At 36.9% G+C, this 16,770-nt stretch overlaps 1 pseudogene; it reads left to right on the forward strand.

Moving 5' to 3' along the window:
* The first annotated feature begins 227 nt into the window (after positions 1-227).
* Positions 228-4,840, forward strand: LOC109217135 (annotated as a pseudogene).
* The last annotated feature ends 11,930 nt before the right edge of the window (positions 4,841-16,770 follow it).

A 16,770-nucleotide genomic window follows, 5' to 3' on the forward strand; every position in this document is an offset into this window, starting at 1 on the left:
GAAAAGAGAAGAAACAGAGAAGAAGATAAAGGAAAAGAAACGGAGAAGAAGGCCTTGAGAATACCTGTCCGGAATAGGAGAATAACAAAACTTGAACGACCCTTTGAATAATCCGATTTCGGGCCGAATAAGACCTTAATCACATGTTCTCGATGAAAACATGAGACCAAAGTCCAATCCGATCCCAAATCTTCGTCCAACTGGCTGACTTGCATTTTTGGATTTAGGGCTCTGATTTTAGATTTGATATTTGAGGAGTTCAGGGGTGATTTGAAGGAAACTGGCCATGGATTAAGGAAGAAGGGGTTGCGGTGGTCAAGGGGTGTTAAATTGGCGATGGTTTACGGTGGCGCCGGCACCAGAGGCGGTGGGGATTTGGGGGCGGCTTAGCTAGGGTTCAGGGGGAGTTGAGGGAGACGAAACAGGGAAGGGGGTGGGGTGTTTGGTCTTAGGTTTGGTCTTTTAGATTTTAGGACATTTTTAATTAACCCACAAGAACCAATCCCCACCATTGGATGAGCCGAGATTAAAGGCTCAGATTGTTTCAAAATTAGTGAAACTCGAAACGACGTAGTAACGTCCCTATGCTACGTCGTTTCAACAGTCTGGGGGCTGACCTCTTGGACCGGGTTGGGCATAGCTGGGCTGGACGCGTATGAGGTGTTTTGGGCTGGTTGAGGGGCAGGGGATTGGGTTGAGGAATGGATTTAAGCATTGAATTGAAATCAGCCCAAGATTTGATTCACATCTTTTGCTTCCTCTTTTTCATTTCTTTTCTTTTATCCTAATTTTTTTTACTTTAAAACTAAAAAATAGATCTAAATTAATTCCTAAATCCAATTAACTAAATAACACTAATTAAACCTATATGATAATTAACACAAAACTAATTTAAAAGAAACACTACTCAAAAAGTAAAAAAAAAATGCAAACTAAACTATTTTTTGTGATTTTTCTGTTTTATAAAATAACTAATTTTCTTAATTAATCTACAAAATTAAAAATAATAAAAGAAATTATTTTGTTTTGGAAACTGTGGGAGTAATTCATATAGGGCAAAAATCACGTGCTCACAATTGGTTACGAATTCTACTATTGTCGTTATGCATAGTATTATGAATAGCTAATTTGTTATCTAGGGTTTTGATGGAACATATTGGAGGATGATTTTCCTGTTACATTAATATAGATTTGTTGTAGCTTTGTCTCTGTTTGTTCAACTATGTTTATATTGTGGTTGGTTGAAGAACTCTCAATCGACTGTGCCTATTTAGTGTGTATTACTCGGAAGAGAGTGCATATTTAGGTAGTTGTTGAACAAAATCACTCCTAACGTATATGAGGGATCAATACAGAGGGTTTAAAGGTGGGATTAGGAATAACGAAACATTGGTGCGATCCGAGTGAGCCGTAACGTAGTGCTAGCTAGCGTAATTATGAAGAATATGTCTAGTAAATTGTGGTAGTTACTCAGTAGACAATTACGACACTCAGTGCGCTCATGATCGGTAGAGAATACTTAGGCGAAATTCTAGAAGACGTAGCGGGAAGGATTCCGACAATGGGAAAATCATAACTCTAGACCTCCTTAATCTTTTCTCCAACGCGTAGTATCTTTAGTTGTTAATCTACTACTTCAATTATTTAGTTAATTAGATATAAGAATCTTAATATTTATAACTTAGGAAATGTTCGAGTTTATCTTCTTAGTGATAGTCAACAACTGTAGCTAAGCCTTACTTCTCTGTGGGATTCGATTCCGAACTTGTTAACCAGCATATATTGCAACGATCGTTTAATCCTTTTTATAAGGCATAGTTGGGCGTGATCAGTATGCATACACTTATAATTTAAATCTACACAAATAAAATAAAAATATATCACAGAATGATATACATAAAGTATTTGAAAGTTTTGGGTCAAAAATAAAGAAGAAGAAAGATGAGACTGGGAATGGGCTAATGAAATCCTTTGTACAGAAGCAAGAACGTCCAATGTTTCTTTTTGATTTAGAATTTGTATGGTTTTGGAACTTCAAGATTAGGTAGGCTATTTTTAAATAATAGTTAAAAGGGTCAAATAACTAACAATTATGGAATGAATTATAGCTATGCTGGATAGTACAAACAAGAAAATTTTATATGAGATAAAATCTTATTTTGTTTTAAAGACATAAATTTTAGGACTTCTCACTTAGTCCAAATAAGAAAAAATTTAATACATAAAATTTCATTAATTGTGAATTCCTATATATTAGGAAAATAACTTACATTACAATTTCGTCCAATGTGAAATCTATTTTTAAAGGGAACGACATTTTGCTAAGGGTCTTCGTGCTTTTAATGTAGTATAAGTATATAGATTTTCATACTCGTCCTAGTATGTTGTAAGTTTGGTTTACATATTATAGTAATTTTTATTTTTTAAGACTTAAAATTAGATCTAAAATTTTATTAGTAGATTTCTAACACATTTATATACACTTTATCTAATACACATAAGAAAAAAGTTATCATTACTTTACACAATTTAAATAAGGAAAGGATTTATAACTAACTTTTACTTGGTTTTAAATTTTTGTGTGCGCGCGCGCTTGGTTTTAAATTTGTAAAATTCCATATAGTACTAAATTTGTAATATATATATGCAATCAAAGTTTAATTGATTTTAAAGTACTAAATTTCTTCATTTCAGTTGCCTTACTTGACTACATACCATATAGTCACCAATAATCATCAGCCTATTGATTTCTTCCTTGGCGTCTCAATTGATCCAAAATAATAGGAGTAGTATTTCTTACGGAAAAATGATTTGTGTTGTGGGACATCATACGTCTGGAAAATAATGTTTACTTTCCTTGTAGCTATTCTTTATTATAAATGTCAAATGTCTAGCTGTCTTAGTTAAGAGTGTACAACTCCCCTCCATTTCCTAGTCTATCCATTCTCCAAGTTACTATTTAGATTGGAGATACTTGTCGTGATTAAAAATTAATGGATGAAATTTAATTGACTAAAATAAAGCCCTAACCATTTTTTATGAATTATATTAATGGATAATTATTATTTTTTTATCCATTTTGCCACCACTACTTGGAAGATTATTAGAGAATTTCCCCCGGCATAGTGACAAAAATATTCATATTTTGGCTTCACAATAATTAGTAAACAAAATTTATTTGTTTACATCATTGTGGTTCTTTGAGTCAGCTGAATCGTTTTGACTCAGAAGAAAGTTGCACAGTTAAGTAAACAAAGTCTGCTTTGACCAGATGTTGACAAACAAAAGTTGCAGAAAAATACTACTCCGTTATATTTATCTTTGCACATCCCATTCTGGTGAAATATGGACCAATTATGCACCTTCAGTTTGGTGAAATTTCTGCAGTTGTGGTTACTTCTAGGGAGATGGCAAAAGAAGTACTAAAAACTCATGACGTCGTTTTTGCATCTAGGCCTAAAATTTTGATGATCACCGGAGATAAATGCGTAAAATTTGTGTCATGGAACTTCTCAATGCAAAGAATGTAGGTCGTTCAGCTCGATCAAACGTGATGAAGTCGTTCGTCTCATTGATTCTATCCGGTCAGAATCTTCATCTGGTGAGCTAGTTAATTTCACGCAAAGGATTATTTGGGTCGCGAGCTCCATGACGTGTAGATTAGCATTTGGGCAAGTACTCAAGGGTCAAGACGTATTTGCCAAAAAGATCAGAGAAGTAATAGGGTTAGCAGAAGGCTTTGATGTGGCTGACATCTTCCCTTCATACAAGTTTCTTCATGTTCTCAGTGAAATGAAGCGTACGTAAATTTCCGAATGCCATTGTCGAGGATGTCATCAACGAGCACAAGAAAAATCTTGCTACTAGGAAAACTAATGGAGCATTAGGAGGTGAAGATATAATTGATGTCCTACTAAGACTTGTGAATGATACTAGTCTTCAATTTCCCATTACCAACGACCATATCAAAGCTGTTTTTTGCCGTAAGTACTATTGATTACTACAATCCTATGCTTTTTCTTACTCCCATATCTATTGCCATAGCTAAAAGATTTTTAATTTTATACCAAAAATGAGAATTTCTTATTAGAAAAATAAATAATGTTGTAACTTGGTCATTATTAATTTGCAGGACATGTTTGCTGCCGGAATAGAAACTTCATCAACAACAACTGTATGGGCTATGGCCGAAATGATGAAGAATCCAAGTGTATTCACCAAAGCTCAAGCATAAGTGAGAGAAGCCTTTAAAGACAAAGTAACATTCGATAAAAATGATGTGGAAGAGCTTAAATACTTAAAGTTGGTTAGTAAAGAAACTTTGAGACTTCATCCACCATCTCCACTTTTGGTTCCAAGGGAATGCAGGGAAGATACAGATATAAACGGCTACATTATACCAGCGAAGACCAAAGTGATTGTTAATGTTTGGACATTGGGAAGAGATCCAAAATATTGGGATGACGCAGAAAGCTTTAAGCCAGAGAGATTTGAGCAATGCTCTGTGGATTTTTTGGTGATAATTTTGAATTTCTTCCTTTTGGTGGTGGACGGAGAATTTGTCCTGGAATTTCATTTGGTTTAGCTAACCTTTACTTGCCATTGGCTCCATTGCTGTATCACTTCGACTGGTAACTCCCAACCAGAATGAAGCCAAGTGACTTGGACTATATTGAATTAGCTAGAATAACTATTACTAGAAAGGGTGACCTTTACCTTAAAGCCACTCCTTATCAACCTTCTCGTGAGTAATTTAACAGCATCAGGTTTTTTAATTCCATTGTCAACCTCAATATTGTATAATCTTTCTGATGTTTCAGGTTTTACCGATTTGTAATAAATGCAGTTTTATAACATGTATGACATCCCATGTATATGAAACAGACATTAATTAATTAAATAATTAATTGTGCCATTATATAATGCACTACAAGAAAGTTAACGATATTTTTAAATGTCGTTTTAATTAAGTCACAAAAATCTCACAAAATGAATTGCCAACATTTATTTGACGCTTAAATCAAATGTCGTAAATTTTAGTGTCGGGAACCAACATTTATAATAATGTCGGTAAATAAATTATGATATTTATTTACGACTCTTATCGAATGTCACCAATTTTGAGTTATAGCTCATTCTAGGTGCGACATATAAGGAAATTTCGGCAAATCATACCAATCCTTGGACACATACTTAGAAATGTCAGGAAATTATCTCTAATTAATCAATTTTTTTCTTCCTTTTAAATTCTACACAAAATAATAAATTCTAATTTAATACCACACTCATTCATATAACTTCGATACCACAAGTCAAACACCAAAAAAGAATTTTGTATTAGTAACAAAAGAGTAACTTACATACTTTAATTTTTAAAATCACATAACACTATTAAATTATGGTTCTGAAACAATACAAATTTATTCCTGATGCAACTTCAGAACAAGCTAAGAATGCTATAATAAACTCCAAAGTTGTGATGACCTGATAGGCCATCTAGAGTTTTAAACCTAAATTCCGTATTTTGGAACCTCAAATACCTCATTTTAACCTTTCTCAATTTGCGTGCGTAGTCTTTTTTCGGAAGGCTTTTATGTTAAAAATTAATAAAGTATAAAATTTTGCCTGTAAAATCCATTGGAGTTGACTTCGGTCAACGTTTTGATCAAACGGATCCGGATCCATATTTTGACAGTTCCGGTGGGTCCGTATCGTGATTTGAGACTTGGGTGTATGCCCGAAATCAAATTCGGAGGTCCCTAGCTCGAGTTATCACTTTTTGTCAAAATTTTGAAGTTTAAAGGCTTAATGATCTAAAGGTTTGACCAATGTTTGACTTTGTTGATACCAGGTCCATATTTTGGTTCTGTAATTGGTATAGGTTCATTACTATATTTATGACTTGTCTGTCAAATTTGGTGAGAAACAGAGTTGGTTTGACGTGATCCGGATGTCCGGTTGTTAGAATAGAAGTTCTAAAGTTTTCTTGAAAATTTCATTTGATTTGATGTTCGGTTCATAGTTCTAGGTGTTATTTTGGCAATTTGAACGCGCAAGCAAATTCGTATGCTGTTTTTGGACTCGTGTGCATATTTTATTTGGAGCCCCGAGGGCTTGGGTGAGTTTTGGATAGGACACATAGTGAGTTTGGACTTAGAAACAATGCTGGTGTGCTTCAGTTATGGTGCAGGTCTCTGACCTCGCAATTGCGAGGTCAGTATTCGCAATTGCAAAGAACCCAATTTCCTGCTTGGGTCGCAATTGCGAAGAGGGTTAGGTCAGCCAGGGTTCGCATTTGCGATCAAAGGGGTTGCAAATGCGGAGGACCACAGTTCGCATTTGCGAAGAATCATCGAAAATGTGATGATAGCAGAGATGGGGGACCTTCGCAATTGCGAAGGGTTTCTCGCATTTGCGGGGTACGCAATTGTGAACCCCAGGTCACAATTGAGACATTTGCGCCTGGTCAAAAGCTGAGTTAGACGGGATTTCTCTCATTCTTTCAAATTTTTCAAACTTAGAAACCCTAGAGGTGATTTTCCCAAGAGCCCTTCTTCCCCAATTCATTGGTAAGTGATTCTAACCTAATTTCTTTCAATTTTCTATTGCATTTCATATGATTTCAACCTAAAATCTAGGATTTTCATGGTGAAAATTGGCTGAAAATCGGCGGTTGAAGAATTAGGGACTTTTATAAAATTGGAATTTAAACCTCAAATTGAGGTCAGATTTCGAAATAAATCACATAACCGGGCTCGGGGGTGAATGGGTAATCGAGTTTTGGTCCGAATTTCGGGTTTGAATCAAGCGAGGCTGGGAGTTGACTTTTGTTTACTTTTTCAATAATGACCTAAATTGAATCTTTTGCATTCGTGGGTAGTTAATGGCTTATGTTGAACCATTTGGTTGATAATTTTCTAGATTTTGTTGGTTCGGAGGCTTGTTTGAATGGCAAAGTTGTGGTTGAGCTTTGAGTTGATCTTTGGAGCGAGGTAAGTGTCGCGGTTAACCTTGACTTAAGGGATTAGGACTTGTTAGGTTAATTTCTACTTGTTTAAATGTTGGGTACAACGTATATGTGAGGTGATGAGTACTTATGCGTTGTTGTTGGGTTAAAGCATGCGGGTGGGACTTGTTTCTTATAATTTATTGTTTTCTATGATCATGATATACATGCTTAGACTATTTAATTACTAAATTGATTGTTCTTTCCGCATTTATGGGCTATCTATGATAATTGTTACGATGCAAAAACTAACCTTGTTGTGATGGCGCCTAACGTGGTACTAGGCAAGCCGACACACTACCAAAACAAATCGATATTTTCATTTCAAAGATAATTCCAAAGCTATTTAATATAAAACCTTCATAAAGGAGTTCAAATCAAAACAAAAGTGTGAAAAAAAAAGCCCGACATCAAGGTGTCACTAGTCATGAGCATCTACTACAACCATGTGACAATATCAAGACTAACATAGTCTGGAAATCACTGAATACAACTAAGGGAAGACAAAGAGGGAGGAAAGCAGGGCTGCGATCGCCAGACACCTACCTTGCTAACTCCGATGGATCTGCAACTGAATAATCAACACCCTCTACCGTGTCCAAAAATACCCGGATCTTCACACAAAGTGCAGGCAGTAACGTGAGTACGCCAACTCAGTAAGTAACAACAGTAAATAAAGGCTGAGAAGTAGTAACGAGCAACAATGTAAGTAAGGTTCATATCTCAGAAACTCAGTAGGACACGCTTTGAAAACCATAGTTTGTGTCACGCCCCGAACCTGGGCCTGGACGTAACACGGCACTCGGTGCCTGACTACATGGTGACCGAGCGAACCAACTGGCTGGCTGAATCAAAATGTGGCATCATAACATATTGAATGCGGAAAATAAACTAACACATGCTAATATACTGAAAGTCTGGATGATATAAATCAAATTGCGGAAATACTAATACAATTCTGAAACATATTTGTAGCCAACATGGCTTAACATGAAAAGTATGAGACTCTGTCTAACTGTTACTCTAGTCCATAAAGCCTCTATTGAAGTACTGAAAACACTGTATATCTGTAAACACTGAAAGACTGTAAAGTAATGATAATGCCCCGAAAGAACTAGGGATCACCAAATAGCTGGTACGAGAATCCTAGCACTCTGGATCGTCAACCTGTAAATCATTACCTGCATCGTGAGATGCAGGCCCCAGGCAAAAGGGAAGTCAGTACATTTGAATTGTACTGGTATGTAAAGCAACTGAAAGAAAGAATTATAAATGCTTAAACTGAAACTAAGCTGGTAACTGAGAATTGATAATGGATAACTTAAATGTTAACTATTGAAACTGAAATTGAAGTGATAACTGAAAAGATAACTGATAACTGAACTGATAGCTGAAAAGATAACTGATAACTGAACTGATAACTGAAAAGATAACTGATAACTGAACTGAATAAAGGAAGTAAGGATATGAATACTCCCTCTTCTGAATGATGAACAACCTGTTTATCTGAATATTAAACTGCGGCCTCAGGCCCAATATATATATGTGCACAAACTACGCCCTCGGGCCCAAGTATACGTATACATAACTGCGACCTCAGGACCAAAATGCATAAAGCATAAACTGCGGCCTCAGGCCCAAAGATGCATAAAGCATTAGCTGCGGCCTCAGGCCCAAATATAGGTGTTCTACATTCAGGGATTTAAAATCAGGAACTGAGAATCATACTGCAATACATAATACTGGAATACTAAATAGGACTAGAATGAGACATGTATTCTTGAACTGGTTATGAACGCTGAACTTCAAATGTTTATGACATGCTGAGTAAGCTATACTGAGACTTAGGGACATCAAGCCCAAGTCTATATTGAATACGAACTGAGCTCACAACGTTCAGAATGAAAGTCATGAACGAGTTATGAAACTAGAGAACAGAAGTTCAACAACTATTCAAGGGACTACGCCTTAACTATATTTCTGAGGCAATTGATACGTCATAAAAGAAACGTAATGTAGGGAGAATCATTAACATTCCCAAACATAGAGAGTTAGCCTCACATACCTTAACTTCCTTCTCTTGAGCATAATAAAACATTCTCCAATCCTTTCAACTTTAATCTATATCAATACAATTCAAAGGGATTCCAAATTAGCAACAATATCCATGTTTTGGTCACTTAGGCATTTTATCAAACACTTGGTGAGTAAAAAGCTTCATAATCCCTATTAATGGTGTTTCTACACCCAATAACCGATTCTCTTACTCTTGGATAAATTCTAAGTCTCAAATGGTTATAATCAATATAATTCTTCATCACCCATAAGGTAAACAACACCCTTAATCAATAAAGTTCCATTAAATAAACATCTTTCAATCTCTATAATAGTTGTGTATTTATATTAGGAACTTATGGCTTCTAATCACCACACCAAGAGTCCCAATACTTAATTCACACTCATATACCCATAATAAATTCATACATGTAAGTCTAAGGGTGTAGGAATACCTTTTGGAAGAAATCTTGCAAAATCCTCCTTTGAGTTCTTGAAGGAATTTCTTGAAGATCTATATGTTTTATGAGTAGATTTCATCAATACTAGTGTAAGAATGATGGAATTTCACACCAAGTTAATGGAGATTTCTTACCTTGAAGATGGGAGGGGTTGGAGGTCTTGAGAGGGTGGAAGAAGACCCCAAAATTCGTCCAAAAGAAATAGGGAAAAATGATCCCTAAAATTGGCTTAAAAGAGCTGGGACTGGGGCGCGTCTATTCTAGCGAAGTGTCCTCGCTTCGCTGTCCATTGCATTCAAGGGAAGACAAAAATCCGCGTCTACTTTAGCGAAGCGAGCTCGCTTCGCTATCCGCCAAAATAACTGGGTGGTATGTCTTTAGTAATTTGGTCATAACTTCTTGTAGGAATGTCCAAATGACGAACGGTTTGAAGCGTTAGAAACTAAACTCAAAGATATTTCATTTGATAGGTTTGGAATCACATAATACCTTATATAAATGTATATATGCTCGTCCAAAGTATAGTCTTGTGCATGCTCATTTAGAATTTTAGTCTATCATGTAATTTTCCAACTTGGCTTAGACTTAGGTCTTTCCTTGGACCCCAAATCACTTATGATATGCCTCGTACGCTTATTATCATAACCAACTGATAACCATCACATTAATACTCATTTAGTGCATCCACAACTGATTCAAATTTACGGGGTGTTACATTATCTCCCCCTTGGGATCATTCGTCCTCGAATGATTGTCCTGGCTGCATCTTCGGCTAACTACGGACCTTAAATGGGTCTGGTGGGAACATAAACTTTCATTAACACTTGCATACTAAACTGAATGAATACATGATTACTGAACTGTTGAGATACTGAACTGAATGACCGCTGCATTGACTGAATATTGGTCTGTCTTGGATACGTGAATACTGAACCAACATGGGTAAATGAATATTGAACTGGCACGAATATTTGAGTAATCTGAGTACTAAGCTGGCATGAATGTCTAAGTATTGGACTAACATGAGTAGTTGAGTATTGAGCTGACATGAGTATCTGAGTACTGAACTGACATGAGTATCTGAGTACTGGACTGTCATGAGTATCTGAGTACTGAACTGACATGAGTATCTGAGTACTGAAAACTTGAATGTTATAACATGACATGTGAAATACTGACTGTACCACCACTAATTATGGTGGCAACTCCAACTCATAATCTAATTGACCGATCCTTCGCAAGAATCTATATGGCCCAATATAGCAGGGACTATGCTTCCCCTTCTTCCCAAATCTCATAACGCTTTTCACAAGCGACACTTTCAGAAATACCCAATCATCAACTTGAAACTCTAGGTCTCTATGCCGCACATTCGAATAGGATTTTTGGCGGCTCTGAGTTGTCTTCAAATGCTCTTGAATCCACTTAACTTTCTCTATAGCCTGATAGACCAATTTGGTCCCATCACTCCCTTTCACCAACTTTAGACCAACCAATTGGTGATCTACACCTTCGGCCATAAAAATCATGCTTTCAAACTGAGCAAGATAATCCTATTATAAGGTCCATATTTACCATCTTCACTAAAGGATGTGTGTGTGAGATAAACACTTGGTTTTCTGTTGCTCGACTTTCACTTGCTGATAATTCAGACACTTGGCCACAAAGTATGCAACCTTCTTTTTCATGTCGTCCCACCAATAAGTCTCCTGGAGATTATGATACATGTTTGGGGAACCTGGGTGGATAGAATACGTGGACATATGGACTTCTATCATCTTCCTCCCTTGCTAAGTCCATCTATGGTTAGAACACACAATCTATCCTGGTACGTCAAAGTACCATCATCTCCCCCTTGTTCAAAAGCCATCATGTTATGCATGTGAATCCCCTCTTCCAGCTACAACAAGTAGGGATAATCAAACCGCTTCTCCTTCACTTCGGCTACTAAGGTGGAACAGGTCCTGTTCTAGACATCAACTCCACCATCTTTGGTGTCCGAAAGTCGAACTCCTACCTTGGCTAAGCAGTTAACTTCTTTCAACATAGTTCCCTTGTCTACCTCATTCATGAGCTATACCTCCCACACTTGATTATCTTCCTGAAAACACTTATAGTCTTGCTGTGAGCTAAGTCTCTGACCACTACTCGAAGGGTCTCGTGCAATGGCACTGCCCTCGTAATACATAACTGGGCATGATTTTATAGCTTTTCTATGATCACGTTATCACCAATAACTAAGCTCGGTGATCATTCTTCTCACTTTGTGTTTCTTACACATGCTAGACTTATTCCTTGTGGTAATTATACAATTTCCTTATTACCGAACTGATTTTCTTTTTCATATTCCATGCTAACTTTCCTTATTTTCTGCAATTCCTTCCATTCTACCCCAATAACGACTCATCTTCCAACTTACATCTGAGCTAGGAAAAACTAAATTATTCACATGACGGAAAGCTAATGTATTCACAACTATCATACACAATCTTAATTATCTAACTCTGCTCACACTGTCAATCTTGGAGAAACCACATTTCGACAATTCCTAAAAGCTATTCTTCTACTGCTTGCTCTTTTACTACTAGCTATTTTTTTCCACTGTCACTATACTTCGGGTTTAACATAACCTCTTTGGGTTCTAACACATGTTCGGTATTTCAAAGTATCATCCACTCACTAGAGTTAACCCGGCTAAGTGAATCAAATCTTACCTCCACTAGCTCTACTGAAATTGCTAATTCACTGTATTTACTCAAACTTATTTACTATTCTTTTACTAACCCCCTGCTAGCATCATGTTTTCTTGCTCTGCTTTGAATAACTGAAGTGGAGCATAAGGTTTATCCTAACTTCCCTCATCATCTGACCATATTCTCTTGCCGTACACTATTATTCTCTTTGAACTATGCACATGGATCACACTTAGAGAAATTTCATCTGTCTTAAACAAAATTGGAATATCTAACCCCAAACTTTCTATACACTTCAAAATCACTTCAGACTATAACCCTCCGGCCTAAACACATAGTCACATCATGTGAAGGGGGAACTGTCATATCTTTTATCTCACAATAATAGCCACATCGTATACAAATTCACTAATATGGTACTTTCTAGTTCTGATTTGAATAAATCTAACCAACTTAAAATCATTCCCTAAAATTCAATGTCACCTGCTCTTGGTTCTCATTTCGTACATCATATTATTCTTAGCTATATTTCCTTTAGGCTATTTTCTGTCCAAAACTATAGTGATCAATTCTATGCCTGCTGCGGTTGAATTCTTAACCTGTTACACTGTTAGGTTTGACATGCGGATACACTGCCATACACGTCTGATAATCACTTCATGCACCATCCGGTGAGTCTTGGGTCTTAATACCTAAAACATGCAAAGATGTCGTTATAATCACTATTACTTACATTTTCTTTGAGCATCCATATGCATCACTGTATACTCACAAGTCTCTAGAAATTTTGATACACTAAAAAATTGGAGGTCTAGTAACTGAATAACAAACAACTGGCATACTGAATAACCATAAACCTGCTAACTGAAAGACTGCATAACTGGTAACTGAGTTAAACTGATAACCATAAAATATGATTACTGCTTTTGTACTTTCTGATTAGGTTATGCTCTAATCTGTACTACTACCCATTACATCCCACTTTCAACATCCTCTCAAATCTCATTTGTTACCAACATGTACTCCATAGATATACCCAATGGGCAATTATCCTCTCTAGAACCTTAGGTTTTTCGTGCATGTTGCTTGGGCATCCAATACGTTTGGAATTCGATAGGAAGAGAAGTTTAACTATTGCTCTGAGCTTCATGGCACGATCTAGAGTAGAAAGAAGTGAGACAATCCTGAATGTCCTGGTAGTTAACCGTTTATATGAGTGGCCGGCACACACATATAAAGGAAACTCCACTAGACACGGCTTCATAGACTCCCTAGGACACTTGAACCTAGGCTCTGATACCAAGCTTTGTCACGCCCCGAACCTGGGCCTGGACGTAACACGACACTCGGTGCCTGACTACATGGTGACCGAGCGAAACCAACTGGCTGGCTGAATCAACATGTGGTATCATAACATACTGAATGCGGAAAATAAACTAACACATGCTGATATACTGAAAGTCTGGATGATATAAATCAAATTGCGGAAATACTAATACAATTCTGAAACATATTTGTAGCCAACATGGCTTAACATGAAAAGTCTGAGACTCTGTCTAACTGTTACTCTAGTCTATGAAGCCTCTATTGAAGTACTGAAAACACTGTATATCTGTAAACACTGAAAGACTGTAAAGTAATGATAATGCTCCTAAAGAACTGGGGATCACCAAATAGCTGGTACGAGAGTCCTAGCACTCTGGATCGTCAACCTGTAAATCATTACCTGCCTCGTGAGATGCAGGCCCCGGGCAAAAGGGACGTCAGTACATTTGAATTGTACTGGTATGTAAAGCAACTGAAAGAAAGAATTATAAATGCTGAAACTGAAACTAAGCTGGTAACTGAGAATTGATAATTGATAACTGAAATATTAACTATTGAAACTGAAACTGAAGTGATAACTGAAAAGATAACTGATAACTGATAACTGAACTGATAGCTGAAAAGATAACTGATAACTCAACTGATAACTGAAAAGATAACTGATAACTGAAACGATAACTGATAACTGATAACTGAACTAAATAAAGGAAGTAAGGATATGAATACTCCCTCTTCAGAATGATGAACAACCTGTTTATCTGAATATTAAACTGCGGCCTCAGGCCCAATATATATATCTGCACAAACTGCGGCCTCGGGCCCAAGTATACTTATACATAACTACGACCTCAGGTCCAAAATGCATAAAGCATAAACTGCGGCCTCAGGCCCAAAGATGCATAAAGCATTAGCTGCGGCCTCAGGCCCAAATATAGGTGTTCTACATTCAGGGATTTAAAATCAGGAACTGAGAATCATACTGCAATACATAATACTGGAATACTAAATAGGACTAGAATGAGACATGTATTCTTGAACTGGTTATGAACGCTGAACTTCAAATGTTTATGACATGCTGAGTAAGCTATACTGAGACTTAGGGACATCAAGCCCAAGTCTATATTGAATACGAACTGAGCTCACAACGTTCAGAATGAAAGTCATGAACGAGTTATGAAACTAGAGAACAGAAGTTCAACAACTATTCAAGGGACTAGGCCTTAACTATATTTTTGAGGCAATTGATACGTCATAAAAGAAACCTAATGTAGGGAGAATCATTAACATTCCCAAACATAGAGAGTTAGCCTCACATACCTTAACTTCCTTCTCTTGAGCATAATACAACATTCTCCAACCCTTTCAACTTTAATCTATATCAATACAATTCAAAGGGATTCCAAATTAGCAACAATATCCATATTTTGGTCACTTAGGCATTTTATCAAACACTTGGTGAGTAAAAAGTTTCATAATCCCTATTAATGGTGTTTCTACACCCAATAACCGACTCTCTTGCTCTTGGATGAATTCTAAAGTCTCAAACGGTTATAATCAATATTATTCTTCCTCACCCATAAGGTAAACAACACCCTTAACCAATAAAGTTCCATTAAATAAACATCTTTCAATCTCTATAATAGTTGTGTATTTATATTAGGAACTTATGGCTTCTAATCACGACACCAAGAGTCCCAATACTTAATTCACACTCATATTCCCATAATAAATTCATACATGTAAGTCTAAGGGTGTAGGATTACCTTTTGGAAGAAATCTTGCAAAACCCTCCTTTGAGTTCTTGAAGGAATTTCTTGAAGATCTATGTGTTTTATGAGTAGATTTCATCAATACTAGTGTAAGAATGATGGAGTTTCACACCAAGTTAATGGAGATTGCTTACCTTGAAGATGGGAGGGGTTGGAGGTCTTGAGAGGGTGGAAAAAAACCCCAAAATTTGTCCAAAAGAAATAGGGAAAAATGAACCCTAAAATTGGCTTAAAAGAGCTGGGACTAGGGCGCGTCTACTCTAGCAAAGTGTCCTCGCTTCGCTGTCCATTGCATTCAAGGGAAGACAAAAATCCGCATCTACTTTAGCGAAGCGAGCTCGCTTCGCTGTCCGCCAAAATAACTAGGTGGTATGTCTTTAGTAATTTGGTCATAACTTCTTGTAGGAATGTCCAAATGACGAATGGTTTGAAGCGTTAGAAACTAAACTCAAAGATCTTTCATTTGATAGGTTGTGAATCACATAATACCTTATATAAATATAGATATGCTCGTCCAAAGTATAGTCTTGTGCGTGCTCATTTAGAATTTTAGTCTATCATGTATTTTTCCAACTTGGCTTAGACTTAGGTCTTTCCTTGGACCCCAAATCACTTATGATATGCCTTGTACGCTTATTATCATAACCAATTGATAACCATCACATTAATACTCATTTAATGCATCCACAACTGATTCAAATTTACGGGGTGTTACAGTTTGAATCAAATCAAGTTGTTTAAATACAGTTCCAATAAGATCATTTCAAAATATCTTTCAACAGTTCTCAAACAAAGGCTCAATGCAAATGTGAGAAAAAAAATGATGAAATCATAAACAGCCCCTCGGGCAAACATCACTCGTATACAGCTCATCAGGCAAACGTCACTCATATACAGCCCCTCGGGCAACCTCACCATCACTCATATACAGCCCCTCGGGCAAACCTCACCATAAATCATTTACAGCTCCTCGGGCAAACCTAACCATCACTCATATCTCCCAGTTACTCGGCATTCGGCACTCGGCACTCGCACTCAGTAGGTACCTGCGCATACTGGGGGTGTGCAGACTCCGGAGGGGCTCCTTCAGCCCAAGCGCTATAACAAGCCAATCATGGCATAAATCAATCAGGCCTCGGCCTCACTCAGTCATGAATCAGTAAAACATGCTGCGGTGTGCAACCTGATCCCATAAATATCAAATCAGGCCCACGGCCTCACTTAGTCATAACCTCTCCAGCCTCTCGGGCTCTCAGAAAACAAGGCATTCAGCCCAAACAACATTTATATGATGCATCAAAACGGAGTAATAAAGACTAAGTTATGCAGTAAATAAGTATAAACATGACCGAGTATAGATTTCCAACCGAAAATAATGAGAGGATAGCAATAAAAGACCTGTAAGGGTCCAAAAAACACGAGCATAAGGCCTAAACATGGCATCCAACCTGATTTACAGA

Source organism: Nicotiana attenuata, unplaced genomic scaffold (genome assembly GCF_001879085.1).
Source record: "Nicotiana attenuata strain UT unplaced genomic scaffold, NIATTr2, whole genome shotgun sequence".
In the NCBI taxonomy this organism is placed as follows: domain Eukaryota; kingdom Viridiplantae; phylum Streptophyta; class Magnoliopsida; order Solanales; family Solanaceae; genus Nicotiana; species Nicotiana attenuata.